Raw genomic sequence first — 22,006 nt, 5'->3', positions numbered from 1 at the left:
GGGGTGGTTACAGGTTTACAGCCGGCAATGTTGAGAAATGAGATTACAGCAGCATTTGGGGGAAGCACGTGTGCTCTGGCTCACCTGGAGCTGTGCTGCCCCCATGCTCATTTATTTTGTCATATAATGATGCCCCCGTCACACTTTAATGTGAACAGCCATCCTATGTGCCAAGGCACAGTTAAATCAGAGGAGTTCTGGTGCTCAGCGTGCCACTTCCAGTTATCTAGATTAAGCTACCCCAAACAGATGTCATAAGCAGGTAGGTCCTGTTTAGATATATCCCAACAATAGAAATAACAAATAGAATAGAGAGGGAACAGTTATGGAGATAATTAGAATTAAGTACTTATCACTTTGGGGGATATGGGTGATTAAGCTATTATTTTATTTCTCCAGTTAACTGAAGACAGTGGGAGAATATTGCCTGGGAGGCTCGATTTACTTAAAGCTGGAACATATTTGCATAACCAACAGTCAGCCTGGCTGTGGAATGTCTTTATAGCTGCAACTTAATTAAGGAAGACAGATGAATTTAGATGAAGCAGGAAAGAAACCTAGGGGCTTAAACTTAAATGTGTAGTGGATAGTCAAATGGGAAGGGTTTTCTCAATTATTGTATCATTTTTTCTCCCATTTGCCTTAGTAAACATGCAAATACTTTAGTTAAAACAGAGGTGTAGGGTTTTTTCCCCCATTTTTATTATGGTTGTTAGTTAAGAGGTAGAACATAATTTTTTGTTGTTGTTGAAGGTGAATTTCTGACTTGTAGCTTACTGTAAACACTTTTAGAAAATGATGAGAGTGAAATAATGTAATTAATAAGGACATTTAGCTATTTTGTAACAATATTTTAAAAATAACTAAAACCATAATTAGCAGCACTCTATTGTTTAATATTTTGTAGGTTAGTAACTAATAGGTTAGAAAATTTCCTAATTTTTGTTAACAATGAACATTTCTTATGTAATTTATAATGTATTAAAGGAACTTAGCTAAAGGAACTAAAAATTAGTACTTAATTTTTTATAAGGTAAAAGGACAAATTCTTTTGTGAATGTGTGAGGAAAAAAGGTATGGTTAAGAGTTTGGCTTTGAGGAAGCAAAATGTTAAAGGTTGTTAGGTCTGAAATAATATTAGGTTTCTTATTTAATTAAAGCTAAGGAAAAGACTTTTAACAGTGAGAAATTTTGTTTTTTGAACAACTGAGGACATGCTAATGTTAACAGAAGTACAAGAAATTATTCTGACCAAACTGACCCTTTGCTCTTTTCACTGACTATTTAAGGAAAACATTCCTAGAGATAAACTAAAAATTTAAGAAAATGTTGTCATATTAACAGAAAACTAAATTGTAGTTTGTGTTACTATATTACAGATTCATTAAATTTTTCCTAACTTTGACCATTTCCTTTTCCACAGACCTTCTGCAACTTTCCATATCCACTCAGGTTTTGTCCCACACATTCTTCCTTCTGTAACAACCATTCATTTCATCTTAGGACAAAATTACCCTCTTTTTTCTTTTAGTAAAAACACTTCCTTTATACCTTTCATACATAAGTTACCAAAATAATTTTGGAAACTATCTTTAAGCAAACATCTCACAACATACGATTACCATCGAAATCAAACTTGTCAGAATAATGCTAAATATTTAAAACACTTATTCAGTGTATTTTTTGTATTTAAAATATCCATCCTTTAATTTTTGTTGAGTTGATTTTTTTAATTTTATAGTATAACATATACACAAAGCAAAGAAATAAGAAAGCAATAGTTTTGGAAGCACTCTTCAACAAGTAGTTACAGGACAGATTCCATAGTTTGTCATGGGCTACCTCACAATCCTCTCAGATTTTTCCTTCTCGCTGCTCCAGAATATAGGAGGCTAGAGGGCTTAAATATTTTTTTATCATCACAATTGACTTTTTTCCTTCTTTATTTGTGAAAAATAACATATATTTTAAAAAGCTATAAATTTCAGAGCACAGCACCACAATTAGTTGTAGAACATATTTCAGAACATAGGTTACAATTCCACAATTTCAGGTTTTTACTTCTATCTGTCTTAACATACTGAAGACTAAAAGAGATATCAATTTAATGATTCAGCAATCATATTAATTTGTTAAATCCTATCTTCTCTGTATAACTCCACCATCACCTTTGATCTTTCCATCCCTCTTTTTAGGGGTGTTTGGGCTATGGCCATTCTAACTTTTTCATATTGGAAGGGTCTGTCACTAATATGGAGTAGAGAGATGAACTATCTGATGTTCTGGGGAGGCTGGGCTAGGTTTCAGGACTTATCTGAACCAGGGACCCATCTGGAGGTTGTAGGTTTCTGGAAAGTTACTCTAGTGCCTGGAACCCTTGTGAAATCTTATATATTGCCCTAGGTGTTCTTTCAGATTGGCTGGAATGGTCCTGGTTGGGGGTTGGCAGGTTATAATAGGTAGCAAGATCTAACTGAAGCTTGCATAAGAGCAACCTCCAGAGTAGCCTGTCGACTCTATTTGAACTCTCTCTGCCACTTATACTTTATTAGCTACACTTCTTTTCTCCCTTTTGGTCAGGATGGAATTGTTGACCCCACAGTGCCAGGGCCAGATTCATTCCCGGGAGTCATCTCTCCAGGTTACCAGGGAAACTTTCACCCCTGGATGTCATATCCCACATAGAGGGGAGGACAATGATTTCACTTGCAGAGTTGGGTTTAGAGAGACTGAGGTCACATCTGAGCAACAACAGAGATCCTCCAGAAGTAACTCTTAGACATGCCTATAGGTAGTCTAAGCTTCTCCACTACCTATATAAGCTTCACAAGAGTAAGCCTCATGATCAAGGGCATGGCCTATTGATTTGGGTATCCCTTAAGTTTGACACAGTATCAGGGGATTCCCTGATGCTAAGGTTTAATAGTTCCATAGTTTTTCTCCCATCCCTCAGGGGACTTTGCCAATACTTTTTGATTATCTGGTTAATATACTCTAAGATGTTTCCAGGCATTACAATATTCTATCCAGAATTAAAGGACTTTTTTCTTATTCTGGGCTCCCTGTGTTTCAGTTGTTCAAATGAGCTATGCAATTAGGTTGAGTTAGATTATGTAGTACAGAAAATTTCAGTTCCAGACCAAATAAACCTTTCTTCCATTGATCTCAAAGAGTATGTGTGGTTCTAAAATGTAGACACTGTCTTCCTCACCCCTATGTTCTGAATTACTTTAACCCCAACTGTTCAGCTTCATTCTTATCTCTAAATATCAGGTTATATATATAAAACAGCCTCTCAAAATCAAGAAATAATAATCACCACTCCAGACTTAATGTGTCTGCTCTAAAAGGTTAAAATCTAGGCGCTGTTTTCTTAAAAGCATTTTCTAAAGGTGACCACACCATTGTTGTTCTTTTGTTTCTAGCTTATTTTGTCTCAGCAAATGTCCCACATGTTCATTCACATTGTTGCATGCCTCATGACTTCTTTCCTTTTTGTAGCAGCACAACCTTCGTTCATAAGTATACACCATCGTTCGCCAGTCTACTTCTCAGTCAGCGCATCCTTCAGTCACCTGCAATCATCAGGCATCATGTAGAGGGCCCAAAGTTCACAGTCCATCAACATTCTCAATTTTAGATAATTTCATTGTTCCCAAGAGAAAGAAAACCAATAAATATACCCTTGCCAAATAGGAAATCTAAACCTCCTCTTAACTTTTTGGTCAATATATTTTTGAAACGGTAAGATAGAATTTTTTTTTTAAATTTTGCTAAAATAAAAAGCTTGAACATAAGGTATTTCATTTGCACTAACCAGTAGGTTCCATTTGACTTTTCAATGGGGAGATCTGGCAGGGAATGACAAGTGCTGCCTTTGAGAATCTCTGAAGGGGAGGTTGAATACCTTCAGTGTTCTGCTTAGGGGAACACTATATTTTCTTAGGGAAAAGCAGATCCCTTCTGACTGGATTATAATATGAGGGACTGCATTGCCTTCTTAGCTAGCTCTGTTTCCCGACTTTACAGTCCATTTGACTATTTAAACTCTGATGGTAGAGACTCTAGAGTGCTTTCGGTCCCAGGCAACACCATGCTTAGTTGTGTTGTTTTCAGTGAGGCTTTTAGGTTCTTGCTTTTGCAGACAACCTATTATTTGGAATTGAGCACCTAATGTCTTTAGTATCCCTTCCTAGAAGTGGATGGGGCACTCTGGTATTATTAAAAAACTGATGACTTAAAAAAATACTACCAATTTGGCAAGGGAGAGGTGGCATGAAGGCTTGAGGTCAAGATTTATCATCTACTCCCAGTATGGGACAGATTTTAGAAGACAGACGATCGAAGTGAAGCTTAAGACAAAATATGTGGCCTCTGTATTATTAAAAAATTGATCATCTTTCCCATCATGTCAAGAGACACCTGAAGCTCATGTGACTGTTGTTCTTCAGTGAGATCCAGGGAACCTCTGGACCTCAGTAGCTCAGGGCCGGTCAGGCTGGGTGTCCAGGATTGTGGACAGGGCCCAGAGGTTTTCCTCTGTCCTTGGGGCTCCTTCTGTCTTGGCGACATTGCATCAGTGCCCCGACTCTTCACATCGATGACGGTTTCCAGGCACCTTCTGCCCAGAGTGGCCCTGACATGCCTGTTTGCCATTCACAGCTATACCTGTGAGCCTTGCCTTATTGTGGTCTCTCCTTGCTTCCTCTTCTTCTGCAGTCCTGTCCAGAGTATTAAAAACAGAAAATGCAATGTTCATTAGGTTATTTATAGGTGTTTGGGGTCCTAGGGCATTTTTTTTTTTTTGCAGTTTTTCTTTATATTTGAGGCTGGCTAACTTATAAAGTAGATTTTTAACTTAATTTTCTCTTTTTAAAGTTTGGGTTTACATTGGTATAGTTTTTATAGCTTTCCCTAGTCTCCTCTGAACAAAGCAGTGTTTCTTTTGTCTTCCTGAGTTATGCTCTGTAGCATGTTGTTGTTTACAGGCTGAATAAGACATTTTTTCATACCTTTTATTATGCAAGTAAGTCTATGGTCCCTTTCTGGGAAACTTAGCAGACTGGCTTGGGGAGAATGAAAAGAAAGCAAGTAGAAAACAGCAAACTTATGCATCTCACAGATAATCACTGAATGTACTGGGGTGGACATGGTGAAATTTGTTGGGGGGAGTTCTGCAAGTTGTGAGTGCAGATAAATGAAGAGATTTCACTCGGGCAGTGGAGGAGGGGCACAAACAGTACTCCTTGAGAAATGGGGGGAGGCAAAGAAAGCAGGAAGGGGAGGGATGCTGGAGAAGAGGAGGCCCTGATATGACAGGGAAGATGAGGAAGGTGGGTGTGAGGGAAGGAATGGAGGAGAGAGCAGAAGAGGTGGGGGTGATGGGAGCTGAGCAAGGAGGAGCAGGAGGAGCCAAGCAGTGAGAGAAGTGGGGATTTTTCTGGCTTCTCCCAACAAATTTTAAAGTAACAAATGCAGCTCCGGCCCGTGGCTAGCAAGAATTGCTCGTGTGCACAGTCCAGCCTTATAACCCGTGCTGCCCAGCCACCCAGGGGTTGTTTGACCTTCCCAAGTGCATGGCTGGGCATCACTTACAATGGAAACACAGGCTCAGGCAGAGCAGAAATTTGCAGCAGATGACCACTTGATTACTTACACTGAACAAAGGGCCCTGATGAGCCGGGCAAGAGATCCCACCATGGCCCCTCCCTGGGGAGGCCAGCTGTTCAGGTTAGGGTTGGGGAATGGCAGCTCCCCATGCCCCACTTTGCATTAGAGAGGAGAGGCAAATTTGTGCTGCCTGAGGATAGGAGCATCCATAAAACTCAGGGGAGGGGGCCCTACCAATAAGAATTCTCACTCTGATGAGCAGTTGAGTTTGCTTGTTCAGGGTTTACTGGTTTAAGGTCTGGTCTGGCCTTTTCATTAGACCTAACATCTTCCCCATCTGTGGAATGGAAACAGGCTGAAACAATAAAAAAGGAGGCAGGGGTAGGCAAGGGCTGGGAAATGATGGCTCGGTGGGTCTGTGACTTCCCCAACAGTCCATCCCTCAGCCTCTAGACCAGGCCTGGCCTACTTCTCTGCATTCGCTTCCACAAGATAAGCCCACCTCCTACCTTGGACATGAAGGTGAAGACACATCAAGTCTTTTGGCCTGTGGCTGCCAACAGTATTGACAGTGGAGCTTCAGGAACACGAGTGCAGCAGCACATTAGGAAGGCGTCACCTGTGTGTACCATAACTTCCAGCATGGTGACCAGGGCTTCCTGGAGTAACAGTTGCATCCCTGTTCCCCAGCCCCCTAAGAGATAGTGGAAGGGGTCCCACATGGAATCTGCTGTATGCTTTATAGCCGATGGGCTTGTCATTCATACATAGTCACTTCCTATTTCACCTCCCCTCAGGTATCAACCCATCCATAGCAGGAAATGTTAGCAATAAAGCACGCATGCCTCCTTCTTGGACTAGGAGGAAGTTTAAGGCAATATAATCATCCAACACTACTTTGTCTAGAGAGTCTAATGATTTTTGCTGAGTTTGAAGGCTTGGGCTGGCAATTCAACATATTCTGTGCTTGTTAGTGTTTACTCCCAGCCAGGGAAATAATGAACTTCCAAAAGCAGTGAATCCAGAGTCACGGAAACCCCCAGACTTTGCTTGAGATAATAAATTGGAAAGATAACTGAGACATTTGCCACTGTCATTACCTTGGGGGTTGCTGCATCCCACTAGGTTGCCCAGGGGTGTGAAGAAGAAGAGTACAAGCCAATGGCTGTGCCATTCTCTTTGCCTCACTGTGCAAATGATGGACTTTCCAATATTGGTTCAAACATGAGGTAGGGGGAATCAGCATTTGAGTGTTAATCCAGACATGGCAAAGAAAGGGCAGGGAGGGATCAGATGGCAGGTCCAGCAGTTGGGCAGGCTCCCTGCTGCTGTGATGGCCCCGGTCATCTGGGCGAAGGTGTTTTCCTTCCAGATTGCTGCTGTAGTAAGCTGGAGGAGGCAGTGATTACTCCTGATAGGGTTACTGTGCAACCAGGCCCCCATGGGAGACACTTTTCTTGGCCTACTTGTAGTAATTTGTTTTCCCTATGGAGTGGCCCAGCCTGTCTGCACTTTGCCCTGGGTTATAACTCCACCACTTTCCCATGGATATGCATGCCTTACCCATATCTTCTGGCCCACTTCCACCCATTCCTGATAGATGGGAGATATCAGGACTCCTTAAAGAAGTTCCATGAGGGGGATAGGTGGCCCAACCAGGGGTAGGCATAGCCCACTAATCTGCAGCATGTGTGGTCAGACCCAGCAGGGCCAGCCCACCAGATTGTCACCCCTTGTGTGTTGAGTACTTCTAGACCGGCTTCTGGCTTCCCACCCTTCACCTGGTGGCCCTAACCTGCCAACATCTTGGTAATCGTGTGGAAGGAACGATGGGGGTGAAAAGTGGGATGATCTGCTGATGGGGGCTGGAAAAGAGAGGCCAAACTTATGTGTCCTTGATCCCCCTTTTGGGGCCATCCTCATCTTGATCGGTGTAGTGGTGGACATTACCTGGCTTCCTCCCTGACCCTTTCCCTGTGCTAGGAAGCAGGATAACATCATGTTTTCCTTCCATGGAACTGCTAAGTGCAGCTTCCAGGGGACCTGGGTAAGGCAAACAGTCCATCCACCAAGAGAGTTGTCAGGATGTGGATTTTGAAGTTTCCTTTTTTGGGCAGCCATGGAGGTTCTCCACAGTGCCACCTGGTTGTAGGCAGTGGGTGGTGGAAGGTCCCCCTAATTCTGGAAATCTAGGCCTATCACTGACTGCATTGCACAGTAAAGGTCCTTTGTCAAAGGAGATGTCATCTGGATACCAAAAGGCATGACAAAGCTGCTTTGCCGAGGTTTCCTATTAATGTTTGCATCTGCCAACAAACTAAAAGACAAGGGCACATCCTTAATAGGTGTCTACTATGACTGAGGTGTGGGACATAGCTTGGGATGGCAGGAGAAGCCCTACGTAGTCCACTTTCCATGAGTGGCCCAGTGCACCCCTCCAGATTCACTCCTAAATACCCCCTGTGCACTCACTAGGACACTATGGCCTATGGTCCCCAGGGTGAGCATTTTTGGCCCCAAACCTCAGATATTTTTAAAAATATTTACTTCTTTATTTAAAAAGTTTTGGGTTTACAGAACAACCATGCATAAAATACAGGTTTCCCATATACCATCCTACAACCCAAACCTTCCATTAGTGTGGAATACATGTTACAATTAATGATGACACATTTTTATAGCTGTACTATTAAATAAAGACATGGTTTAACTTAGTGTTCACATGGTTTAACTTAGTTTAGTGTAATTCCCCAGATTGAAAAAAAATTCAATTCATATTCATATATATCATCTAACATTTACCCTAAGAAATCATATTCACATAGAAATTTCAGTACTGTAAGTTGTATTCACTGGTTTACTACCATCACCACCATTCGTTACCAAAAAATCTTCCCAGGAAGGAATCCTGTACATTTTAAGCTTTAGCTTCCCATTCCCTATTGCTCCACTGTTCCTTAGAAGCTGATAATCTAGCTTCTGACATTATGAGTGTGCTTATTCTAATTGATTCAAATCAGTTAAATCATACATTATTTTCCTTTTTGTGTCTGGCTAATTTCACTCACCGTGATGTCAAGATTCATCATATTTTTTAATGTATCAGGCTTCATTACTTATTATAGCCAAATAATCCTCCACTGTATGTATATAACACATTTTTGTTTATCATTCAATTGATGAACACTTAGGTTGCTTCCATCTTTTGGTAATTGTGAATAATGCCACTATGAACATCAGTGTGCAAATCTGAGGCCCTGCTTTCAGTTCATTCAGAAATTTAGCTACTATGGGATTGTTCAGTCAAATAATATTTCAGTCCATAGCTGTACTATTTTTACATTGTCATCGGCAATAAATGAGTGTCCTTCATTTCTCCACATCCTCTCCAATACATTATTTTCCATCTTTTGAAATAGTAGCCATTCTAATGGATGTGAAGTGGTATCAAATGGTTTGTTTTGCATTTCCTTGATGGCCAATGATGTTGAGCAACTTCTCATGTGCTTTCTGGCCATTTGTATATCTTCTTTGAAGTCTATTCAAGTCTTTTGCCCCTTTTATAATTGGATTATTTGTCTTTTTGTTGTTAAATTGAAGGATTTCTTTATGCGTTGTGGAGTTTAAATCTTTGTTGAATATGGGGTTTAAAAATATTTTCTCCCATTTTGTAGATTATAATTTTCCTTTTATTAAAAAGTCCTTTGAGGCAACAAAAGTTGTTAATTTTGATGAGGTTCCATTCATCTATTTTTTTCTTTTATTGCTTTTGCTTTGGGTATGAAGCCTAAGAAACCATTGGTCTGGAAGAGATTTTTCTAGGCGTTTGATAGTTCTAGCTCTTGTATGTAGGTATTTGATCCATTTTGAGTTGATTTTTGTATGTAGTATGAGTGATGGGTTTTCCTTTTTTTTTTTCAAATGGAGATCCAATTTTCTCAGCAAAATTTTTTAAAGAGCCTTTTCTTTCCCAATTAGTGGTATTTACCCTTTGTCAAAAAATCAGCTGCCCGTATTGTGAGGACTGGTTTCTGAGCTGTCAATTCAATTCCATTGGTCCATATGTCTGTTCTTGTGCCAGTGCTATGCTGTTTTGTTTAATGTGGCTTTGAAATAAGTTGGAGGATTGCGAAGTATGAGTTGTCCAACTTCATTCTACTTTTTCAAATGGCTTTAGCTATTTGGAATCCCTTACCTTTTCATATATACTTGATGAAAAGCTTTTCCATTTCTGCAAAAAATGTTGGAATTTTGGTAGGGATTGCATTGACTGTTAGGGGTAGTATTGACATTTTAATGATATTTTGTCTTCCAATCTATGAACATGGGATTTTTGTTCTGGACTTTAAACCTTTGTTGGATATATGGTTTACAAATATTTTCTCCCATTGTGTAGATTATAATTTTCCAATTGTTTAGGGCTTCTTTGATTTTTTTTTAGCAATGTTTTATAGTTTTCCATGTATAAGTCCTTTACATCCTTGGTTAAATTTGTTCCTAGATATTTGATTCATTTATTGCTATTTTTCTTTTTTTTTAATTTATTAATTAAAAAAAATTTTACAAATGAACTAAAACATTAACATATATGATCAGTAATTCACAATATCATCACTTAGTTGCATATTCATCATTTCTTAGAACATTTGCACCAATTCCCAAAAAGAAATAAAAAGACAACAGAAAAAGAAATAAAACGAAAACAGAATAAAAAAGATTATACATACCATATCCCTTACCCCTCTCTTCATTGGCATTTCAAACTAAATTTATTTTAACATTGGTTCCCCCTATTATTTATTTTTATTCCATATGTTCTACTCATCTGTTGACAAGGTAGACAAAAGGAGCATCAGACACAAGGTTTTCACAATCACACAGTCACATTGTGAAAGCTATATCATTATACAATCATCCTCAAGAAACATGGCTACTGGAACACAGCTCTACATTTTCAGGCAGTTCCCTCCAGCCTCTCCATTACAGCTTGAATAAAAAGGTGATATCTACTTAATGCGTAAAAATAACCTCCAGGATAAACGATTCTGTTTGGAATCTCTGAGCCATTGACACTTTGTCTCATTTCATTCTTCCCCCTTTTGGTTGAGAGGGTTTTCTCAATCCCTTGATGCTGAGTCTCAACTCATTCTAGGATTTCTGTCCCATGTTGCCAGGAAGGCCCACACCCCTGGGAGTCATGTCCCACATAGAGAAGGGGAGGGTGGTGAGATTGCTTGTTGTATTGGCTGGAGAGAGAGGCCACACCTGAGCAACAAAAGAGGCTCTCTTGGGGGTGACTCTTAGGCCTAAATTTTAAGTAGACTTGACCTATCCTTTGTGGGGTTAAGTTTCATATGAATGAACCCCAAGACTGGGGGCTCAGCCTATAACTTTGGTTGTCCACACTGCTTGTGAGAATATCAAGAATTCAACTTGGGGAAGTTGAATTTCTCCCCGTTCTCTGAAGGGGACTTTGCAAATACTTTTTGACTCACTGATCGAATCACTCTGGGATTCACTGGGACATCACTCTGTACAAACCAACAAAATCTCATGTCCTACCTGAGATTCCAAGTACTTATGGTGTTCAATCAAACTATCTACATAAGTTATATTAGGAAATGCACTAGTCAAAATATAAATTTTGTACCAAATAAACATTTTTTGCTTTAGTCTCACATATAAGGTAAGATTTTAAAATATTAATTACCATCTATTTTCAGTTGCTATTTTTCTTTATTACTTTTTCTGATTGTTCATTGCTTGTATATATCAACACTACTGATTTATGGGTGTCAAGCTTGTACTCCACCACTTTGCTGAATTCATTTGTTAACTCTAGGAACTCTTGTTGTGCAATTTTCAAGATTTTCTATTTATAGGATCATATCATCTGTAAATAGGGACATTTTACTTCTTACTTTCTAATTTGGATGCATTTTGTTTCTTTTTATTGCTTAACTACTCTGGAAAGAACATACAGTATAATATTGAAGAGCAGTGGTGATGATTCCTGATCTCAGAGGGAAAGCTTTCATTCTTTCACCATTAAGTAGGATGCTAGCTGTGGGCTTTTCACATATGCCATTTATCATTTTCAGGAAGTTTCCTTTTGTTCCTAAAGTTCTATGTGTTTTTATTAGGATGGATTTTGTGAAATATTTTTTCTGCATCAACTGAGATGATCATGTGGTATTTATATTTCATTCTGTTAATGTGGTTTATTATATCCATTGACTTTCTTAATTTGAAACAACTTTGCATAAACCTGTCGAAAACCTCACTTGATCATGGTGCACAATTCTTTTAAAATGCTGTTAGATTCAGAATGCTAGTATTTGTTGAGGATTTTTACATCTACATTCGTAAGAGATACTGGTCTGTAGTTTTTCTTTTCTTGTGGTATCTTTATCTGGCTTTTGGTATGAGAGTGATATTGGCCTTGTAAAATGATGTAGGGAGTGATCTCTCTTCAAGTTTTTGGAAGTATTTGAGCATAATTGCTGATAAATTTTCTTGGAATGTTTGGTAAAATTCATCTGTGAAACCATCATGGCCAGTGCTTTTTTGTTGTTTCTAATTACTGACTACCTGAAAGTTTGCCAATTCTGTTGACCATTTCGAACCACCTTTTGGTTTTGTTGATTCTCTCTATTGTATTATTTGTTTTATTTTCTATGACACTAATCTCTGCTTTAATTTTTTTTTTAATTTCCTCCCCTCTGCTTGCATTGGGTTTAATTTGGTCCTCTTTATCCAGTTCTTCCAATTTTGTCATTAGGTTTCTAATTTGAAGTTTTTCTTCTTCTTTTTTTTTGCATAGCCAGGCTCTGGGAATCAAATCTGGGACCCTGACATGGCAGGTGAGAACTCTGCCACTGAGCCACCGTTGCCTTCCCTCTTCTGGTTTTTTTTGTTTGTTTGTTTGTTTTTGCATAGGCAGGCACTGGGAACCAAACCTGGGTCTCCGGCATGGCAGGTGAGAATTCTGCCTGCTGAGCCTCCATGGTCCTGCCCCCTCTTCTCCTTCTTTTAATGGAAGCATTTAGAGCTATAAATTTCCTTCTCAGCACTGCCTTTACAGAATCCTATTAAGTTTGGTATGTTTAGGTTAATTTGCCCCAAGATATTTCATAATGTTGCCTCTGATTTCCCCTTTAATCAATTGATTGTTTAAGAGTAAGTTGTTTAATTTCCATATATTTGTGAATTTCCACTTTCTCTCTCTGTTATTGATTTCTAGCTTCATTTCATTGTGGTCTGATAATATACATTGTATGATTGGAGTATTTCTGAATTAATTGAACATGTTTGGTGACCCAAATATGGTCAATCCTAGAGAATGATCCATGTGCACTCAATAAGACTGTGTATATTGTTTTAGTTGATGCAATGTTCTATATATGTCTGTTAGGACTAGTTCAGTGTATCATTTAATTTCTGCACTTCCTTACTGATCTTCTGACTAGATGTTCTATCCTTTATTGATAATTCTGTGATAAAATCTCCTACTATTAAGATTGAACCATTAATTTCTCCCATGAAATGTATCACTACTTGCTCCATATATTTTGAGGGCCTGCTATTAGGTTCACATATATTTGCAATTGTTACATCTTCCTGTTGAATTGCCCCTTTTATCAGTATAGTGACCATCTTTTTCCTCATAGCTGTTTTTGACTTAAAGTCTATTTATCTGATATTAATACAGCCACACCAACTATCTTTTGGCTACTCCTTCATGATAGTTTTTTCCATTTTTTCACCCTCAACCTACTTCTGTATTTGATTTTAAAGTGAATCTCTTGCAGATAGCACACAGTTGTGTTATACTTTTTTATCCATTTTGCCAATCTCTGCCTTTTCACTAGAGAGTTTATTCCATTTACATTTAAAGTCACTGGTGATACTACCAGAACTTCTTCTGCCATTTTGCTATATAACTTTTGTAAGTCTTATACCTCTTTTGTCCCTCATATCTGTTATTGCCTATGTGCTAGTTTGAAATGATGTATGCACCCTAGAAAAGCCATGTTTTAATCCTAATCCCATTTTGTAAAGGCAGCTGTTTCTTCTAATCCCTATTCAGCCTTGTATGTTTGAAACTGTAAATAGATCATCTCCCTGGAGATATGATTTAATCAAGAGTGGTTGTTAAACTGGATTAGCTGGAGGCGTGTCTCCACCCATTTGGGTGGGTCTTGATCAGTTTCTGAAGTCCTGTAAAAGAGGAAACATTTTGGAGAATGAGGGAGATTCTGAGAGAGCAAAATGACATAGCCACAAGAACTATCAGCCAGCGACCTTTGGAAATGAAGAAAGAAAATGCTTCCTGGGGAGCTTCATGAAACAGGAAGCCAGGAGAGGAAGCTAGCAGATGATACCATGTTTGCCATGTGGCCTTCCAGATGAGAGAGAAACCCTGACCGTGTTCACCATGTGCCCTTCCACTTGAGAGAAACCCTGAACTTCATCGGCCTTCTTGAATCAAGGTATCTTTCCCTGGATGCCTTAAATTGGACATTTCTGTAGACTTGCTTCAAGTGGGACATTTTCTTGGCCTTAGAACTGTACACTAGCAACTTATTAAATTCCCCTTTTTAAAAGCTGTTCTGTTTCTGGTATATTGCATTCCAGCAGCTAGCAAACTAGAACAGATTTTGGTACCAGAGAATGGGGTGCTGCTGCGGTTTGCAAATACTAAACATGTTGGAATGGCTTTTTAAATGGATGAGGGAAAAATCTGGAGAGGTTGTGAGAAGCCTGATAGAGAAGGCCTGGAGTGCTATGAAGAGACTGTTGGTAGAAATGTGGACTCTAAAGATACCTCTGACCAGGCTCTAGACAGAAATGAGGCGTGCACTATTGCAGACTGGAAGGAAGGTGATCCTTGTTTTAAAATAGCAGAGAATCTTGCAAAATTGACTAGTGGCTTTGACTGGAAGGCTGATTTTAAAAGCCATGAACTTGGATATTTAGCAGAAGAGATCTCCAAATTAAAAGTACAGCTTCATTTCTCCTCACAGCATATAGTGAAATGCAACAGGAAAGAGATAAGCTGAGAACTGAACTCTTGGGTAGAAAGAAACTAGAAATTGATGTCCTGGAAAACTCTGGGCTTCCAGGAAGGGAGACCCCAGAGAATAAGTCCCCATATGAGGATTTGATCAGATGTGGAACCAGTCAGCCATCTCAGAGAAAGCCAGGATTGGACATGGAGTTATCCGGAAGGATTTGTGGAAACTCCTTATGTCTGATGGACATGATACAAAGCTACTGTATAGAATGCCAACGAGAGTGCTGTGGGACCTGTATAAACAGAGCTGCTGCCAGTCTGGACTGGGGGTTCGAGAAGGGACACATTGGAGGAAAAATAACTACAGAGACAAAAGCATGGAGACTGTGGTCTGAAGTCGAGAAGCCTCGGGCCAGGAGAGCGGACCCACCCAAGCCCATGGAGAGAGTGAGTTTGTCCCGAAGGCCGAGGATGGGCCTTCCACCTGGTTGCAGTGGAAGAGGCATGCTGCCTCAGGCCTTGGAAAGGGTGAAGCACATTCCTTGGGGTTTGGGGAGAACCTGGCTGCCACCACATAGTGGGGTGGAGCATGTGCCCTGGAGATGGCAGAGAGTCCGGGTGCAGACCCCATGCTGGGAGAGGGTGGTGCCAAGAAAAAGGTAGTCTCCCCAGTGTTCCCCAAGGTTGCATTTGGGGAAAGGAAGGCCTCTGCATAGGCCCTTGGAAAGGGTGGGACTGCCTCTTTCAGAAGCCCTGAAGATAAATGACTCTCCGACTTTGAAATCTTATGGACTTTGCCCTGTGGGTTTTCAAAATTGCATGGATCCTGTGACCCCTGTGTTCCTCCCTCCCTATGGAAATGTGTGTATGTATCCTATGACTGTTCCTCCTTTGTATGTTGGCAGCAAATAACTTGTTTTAAGTTTTTATAGGTCCAGAGGAGAACTTTGCCTTAGAACAGACCGTGCCTGAACTAACTTTTGATAGGAGTTTGTACTGTTTCTAACTTAGTATTTCATTTGTATTGCTACTGAAATGGATTTTTAAGGCTTTCTGATATTGTGATAGAATTTATGAATTGTGTATATGGGAAAATTGTCTTTTTTAGGGTCTAGAGGGTGCAATGTGCCAGTTTGAAATTATGTATGTACCCTAGAAAAGCCATGTTTTAATCCTAATCCCATTTTATAAAGGCAATCATTTCTTCTAATCCCTATTCAGCATTGTATGTTGAAACTGTAATCAGATCATATCCCTGGAGGAGTGATTTAATCAAGAGTGGCTGTTAAGATGGATTAGGTGGAGGCATGTCTCCACCCATTTGGGTGGGTCTTGATTAGTTTCTGAAGTCCTATAAAAAAGGAAACATTTTGGAGAATGGGGGAGATTTTGAGAGAGCAGAACGACATAGCCACGAGAACCACCAGCCAGTGACCTTTAGAAATGAAGAAGGAAAATGCCTCCTGGGGACCTTCATGAAACAGGAAGCCAGGAGAAGAAGCTAGCAGATGACGCTGTGTGCACCATTGTGCCCTTCCAGATGAGAGAGAAACCCTGAACTTCATCGGCCTTCTTGAACAAAGTAATCTTTCCCTGGATGCCTTAGATTGGACATTGCTATAGATTTGCTTCAAGTGGGACATTTTCCTGGTCTTAGAACTGTAAACTAGCAACTTATTAATTCACCTTTTTAAAACCCATTCTGTTTCTGGTATATTGCATTCCAGCAGCTAGCAAACTAGAGCAGCCTATTTTGCATTTATTTGTTTTGTCATTATTGTACCATATTGAATGCATTCACATTCTATCTGGATTAATTTTTCCTCTATTTTCTTTGTGGCTACCATGGGTTTAACCTCCTAAATATATGGCATGCACATTATACCTCAACTTCACTTACTTCAATGGCATGCACATATACCTCTGCTATAACCCTCTGTACCTTTACCACATAAAATTCTTAGCTGGCCATTGTGTTCATTCAGAATTTTAAGTATTTCAACCTACTGTCTTCTTGCATCTGTGGTTTCTGATAAGAAATTGGAACTCATATTACTTGGACTCCCTTGTATGTAACACATTGCTTTTCTCTTGCAGCCTTCCTCTCCTTGTCTTTGCAAATGATAGTGTAATCAAAATATGGTGGGGTATTTTTTACTTCATGTTTATCCTGTTTGGTGTTCTTTGAGCTTCCCGGATATGCATATTCTTGTGTTTTTCTATGTTTGGTAAGTTCTCTGTCTTTATTTCTTTGAATATTTCTTCTGTCCCTTTCTTCTCCTTCTGGGAATCTCATTATGCATTTATTGGTGTACTTGATGGTATCCCAGAGCTGTCTTAAGCTATTTTCACTTTTAATATTTCCATTTATTCTCTGTCCCTCAGCCTGACTCATTTCAAGTGTCTTGTTTTCAGAGTCACTGACTCTTTTATATCCCGGCACCAGTCTACTCTGGAAACCCTTCTGGGTATTTTTCGTTTCTGTTAATGGGGTTTTCAACTCATAGTTTTGTTTGGGTTACTTAAAAAATTTCTGTCTTTATGCTTGGTTTCATACTGCTCATTCAGTATTTTTCTGATATCCTCTAGTTCTTTCTCTGTACTCTCCTTTATGTCCTTAAGCATTTCTAGGACCATTATTTGAACATCTTTGTTAGTTATGTCCACCTTCTTGAGTTTTTTTTTTGTTGGTGTTTTTTGTATTTTTATCTTCCTACTTTGGATGTGCCATCATTTCATGTTTGTTTGTCTTGTACTCTTGTTACTTATTGTGCATTTTAATATTTTAAAATGTTTACTCTGGGATTTTACCCTAGGATATCTGTTTTTTGCTTTTGTAACCAGGTGATGATAAGATACAGGTTTTCTTCTTTTTCAGCCCTCTTATCAGGAAAGTCTGCCCAATGCAAATGTGTGCAGGGATTTTCTGCCTTACTGGACCTCTGCATTGCTCTGCTAGTTAATTGCCTTGGAGTCCCCCTTCGTACAGGAATTTGGCAGGCCCTTCTGTTTCCCAGGGGGCAAACTTCCCTTTCTCAGGGTTTGAGGCTGGCAGGCTTTTATCCCTAAGTGTCAGTGTCTGTAGGTTTCTAAACACCTTTCATTGCGTCACACTGCTTTTGTGTGAGAGGTTCACACTGGGAAAGAATGCTGGCAGAAGGTTCACCCTGGGGAGGAATTACCCAATTCAGTACTTCCCAGATGAAACAGGGCCAGAGACCCAGGAAAGAGGTGGAGATCAGCTCCTCCCGGGGGAGGAGTTCAGGAGGGTGCAGATACCTTCTCGTGTGGCTCCAAAGCTGAACTATCACCTGCAGCCCTTCAGCTAACTTTCCCCTCTAGCCCTGAGAAAATGCCATGTTTTTTAATTCCCACTGCCTCAGCCCCTATATGAGGGCTGAAACAGTGGCTGGTGCTGCCTTTGTCTGGGGCAGCTTGAAACAATAGCTTCCCTCAGAGTCCCCAGGGATCCAGATTTGCTAGACAAAAGCCATCGTCAGTGATCAGTGATACCTCTGTTCTTAGGAAACAGAATTTTAAATTCTTTTTGACACAGCAGCCAGCCAGGGCCTGGACTCCACAGTGACTTGCTGCCATGGTGGGGGAGAGAGGCCAATACCCAGGTTGTGGTGAGAGCAGTTTACAGTAATTCTTTACTGTAATTTATTGGCCTCTGCCTCTTGCCCTTCCTTGGGTGCTGTATGGTGAGGTTCTGGTCTCTGAAGTTTCAAAACATTTTTTTTTCTTCCCCCCAAAAATAGTTTCTACCTATTTCATAGTTGTTTTGGTGGAAGGGCTGAGTCCTGGAGCTCTTACTCCGCCTTCTTCCCTGATCATTTTCTCTTTCTTCTTCTTTTAACATAAGCAGGTAGAGCTTTGAATTTGCTGCTGAGCTCTGACTTCGCTGCATCCCTGAAGTTTTGGTTTGTTGTATTTTCATTTTCATTCACATCAAGATGATTCCTAATTTCTCTTACGATGTCCTCTTTAACCCACTGGTTGCTTAAGAGTACATTGCTAAACTTCCACCTATGTGAGAATTTTCCATTTCTCCTTCTGTTATTGATTTCTAGTTTCATTCTATTGTAGTTGGTGAAGATATATGATTTCTATTTTTCTGAATTGAGAATTTTTGTCACCTAAGATATAGACTACCCTGGAAATGATCCATGTGCACTGAAGAAATATATGTGTTATGTTGTCATATGAAGTGTGTATGTATCAGAGAGGTCTTTTTTGTTGTTGTTTAGAGTATCATTCAAGACTTATATACTTATTGATGTTCCGTCCAGATGCTTTATACACTACTGAAAGTTGTGTAAAGTCTCCTACTATTAATGTAGAACTGTCAGTTTCGCCCTGCAAATCTGTCAGTAAGTGCTTCATATATTTCGGGGCTCTGCTGTGAGGTGCATATATATTTATGATCCTTACATCTTCTTTTTTTGAATTGACCCTTTTGTAAGTAGATAATGACTGTCTTTGTCTCTTATAAGTGTTGTTGACTTTAAGTCTATTTTCCAGGCCAGAACAAGGCCAGTGGCACAGAAAGGGAACATCAGCAGGCTCCAAACTGCCCCAGGGAGGGGCAGGAAGGGCATCGTGGGTTTCTTCCACGGCTCCCCAAAGCTCCGCTCTCTTGTCCTGCACAGCAGATGCGGCCCTTCCACTGTCCCCCACAGCTCTAAGGTAGCAGAGAATCTTTAAGCCATCTCGGTCAGCTTTGTGACTTTGTGTTAGAGCAGTCATCATCCTCAGAGCCAGGTCCCCAGCAGTCCAAAGTAACGACTCAAAAGCCATGATCAGTGGTCAGCTGGAACGACCCATGACCCATGGGCAGTGGATTTAATGTCCTTTTCTGTCACCTGCGTGGGGCTGGGTCCCATGGGGCCTCACATGCCTTGGGGATGGCAACAGCAGCTGCCCACAGAGAGAGCAGCTTCCTGGTCTTTACTGTAACCCAGCAGCTTCTTCCTCCTGTGGACTCCAGAGTTTCAACATAGTTGTTGAAGACAGTTCCTCCATGTGCTCTGGTGGAGGGACTGAATCCTGGAGCTTCCTACTCCACCATCTTCTCACAGTCCTCCACATGATGCATTTGTGCTGTAACATTAAAAAAGAAAAACACTTGGAGAAACTCTGTTGAATGTTTGTTCCCCTTAGTTTTGATAATTCATATCTTTGTTTTTCTATTGTTCTGGAGCTTATAGTTTTATAGAGTTCCTTTTTGTGTTTCTCAAAATGATTTCATTCTCTATAGAGAAAGTTTAAGACTTAATGTTTTCTTTCCCCTCACAATAATTATTGATGATTTTGTTTCCTTCACTTAATTGTGACTATGGCATCATTTAGTTATTTGAAAGACAGGAGAATACTGTTTTCAAATAGAATACTATTTTGAAATGGATACAATAGTTTACATGACAGTCAATTTAAGCATATACTAAGTCCTCTAGTTTACCAACTAGCTCCTTTGTGTCTGATACACCATACATGCTTAATCAATGTTAGTTTCCTTTTTGTGAGTCCTTTCAGGACTGAATCAAAGAAAATTTAGATTCTGAAGAACATAAAGATCATCAATATAAAAAGTTTTTATAGCATGTTTTAGGATTTTCATAAACATCTTTTACATTAATATATATATTAGATAGTTATATGAGTCAAAATATGTTATTAAATAATATAATATTATTATTATTCTATGCTATTTTAAGCAATAGAATAAATAAATAATGGCTAACCCAAGGTTTTGGAATATGAAAGAGTTAAAACCTTATGTTAGTTGCTATCTCCAATGCTCTCTGGCAAACTGCTGAAATTTTTGTTTCATGTAATTCAAATAAAACTGAGTCTACTTTTTCAATACTATGAAATGCTACTTTTTAGTCAGTCTGTCATTTTCTTCTACAAACTGAAAATCCACAATTAACAAAAGGTTTTTTTCCTATTGAGTCACTGTTCATAATAGCAATTAATAACAAGAAACAAAGCATGAATAGGGGATTGGTTAATAAGTGATAAAAATACGTGGTACATGATACCATTTTTATTTTATAATGTACATACCTATAGGTTTATATAACAACAGAGAAAATAAATGGAGATATAATAGATCTATTGTTCATCTCTGGGAGATAAATTTATGTATTTTCTTCTTTTTGCTTATTTCATTTTTCTAATTTGTGTATGTTGCAGTTTTGTATTTTGACATATTTCCAATATCTTTCTTATAAATTTTCATTAATTATTTCTAGGAATGTGTGAGATGTCAAATAAAGGGCACAGGTAAAGATGCTCACTTTACTAGCTATTTGGGAAATACAAATTAAAATCACAATGAGATATCATCTCACACCCACTAGAATGGCCATTATAAAAAACAGAACAAAACAAAAAACAGAAAACGACACGTGCTGGAAAGGATGTGAAGGAAGAGGCATAGTTGTCCACTTTTGGCGGGAATATAAAATGGTACAACCACTTTGGAAAGTAGTTTGGTGGTTCCTCAGTAAGCTAAGTATAGAATTGCCATGTGAACCAGCAATCCATCACTAGGTACATGTTCAGAGGAACTGAAGGTAAGGACACAAATGGACATTTGCACACTGATGTTTATAGCAGCATTACTTATGATTGCCAAGAGATGGAAACAGCCCAAATGTCCATCAATGGATGAGTGGCTAAACAAGCTGTGGTATATACATACGATGGAATATTAGGCAGCTGTTAAAACAGAATAGAGAGATGAAGCATGTAATAATGTGGATGAACCTTGAGGACATTATGCTGAATGAAATTAGCTAGAAACAAAAGGACAAATACCATATGGTATCACTAATATGAACTAGTATTAATGAGTGAACTTTGAGAGTTAAAGTTTAGAACACAGGTTATCAGGAGACTGAAAGAGGCTCAAGATTGGGCATTTGGAGCTGAAGGAATTGATTGTGCAACAGGACTGATTGCAAAAATTCAGAAATGTATAGCACAATACTATCTGAGTGTAGCACAGTAACATCAGTACACTGTTACTGAGTGAAGCGGAACGTGAGTATGGTTGAGAAAGAAGGGCTGGGAGTGTGGATTACGTGTGGAAGAAAAGGAAATGTCTTCATATAGATTATGGTGGTGAAGGCACGTCTGTGTACTTAGGGAGGATTGTATGATGTAGGAATAAAATTGTTTAAAATGAACAGAGAGAAACAAGTACTAGAGAAAATGTGGAGAAAGAGATGTACCTTATTCACTGTTGGTAGGGAAGCTGGGAGGTGCAGCCCCTTGGAGGGCAGTGTGGTGGTTCCACAGGAGGCTAGGGGTGGGGTTGCCATATGATCCTGCAACCCCATTGCTCAGTACATACCTGGAGGAGCTGAGAGT

This window comes from Tamandua tetradactyla, chromosome 18 (assembly GCF_023851605.1).
Source record: "Tamandua tetradactyla isolate mTamTet1 chromosome 18, mTamTet1.pri, whole genome shotgun sequence".
NCBI lineage: Eukaryota > Metazoa > Chordata > Mammalia > Pilosa > Myrmecophagidae > Tamandua > Tamandua tetradactyla.
Note: the sequence above shows the minus strand (reverse complement) of the source record.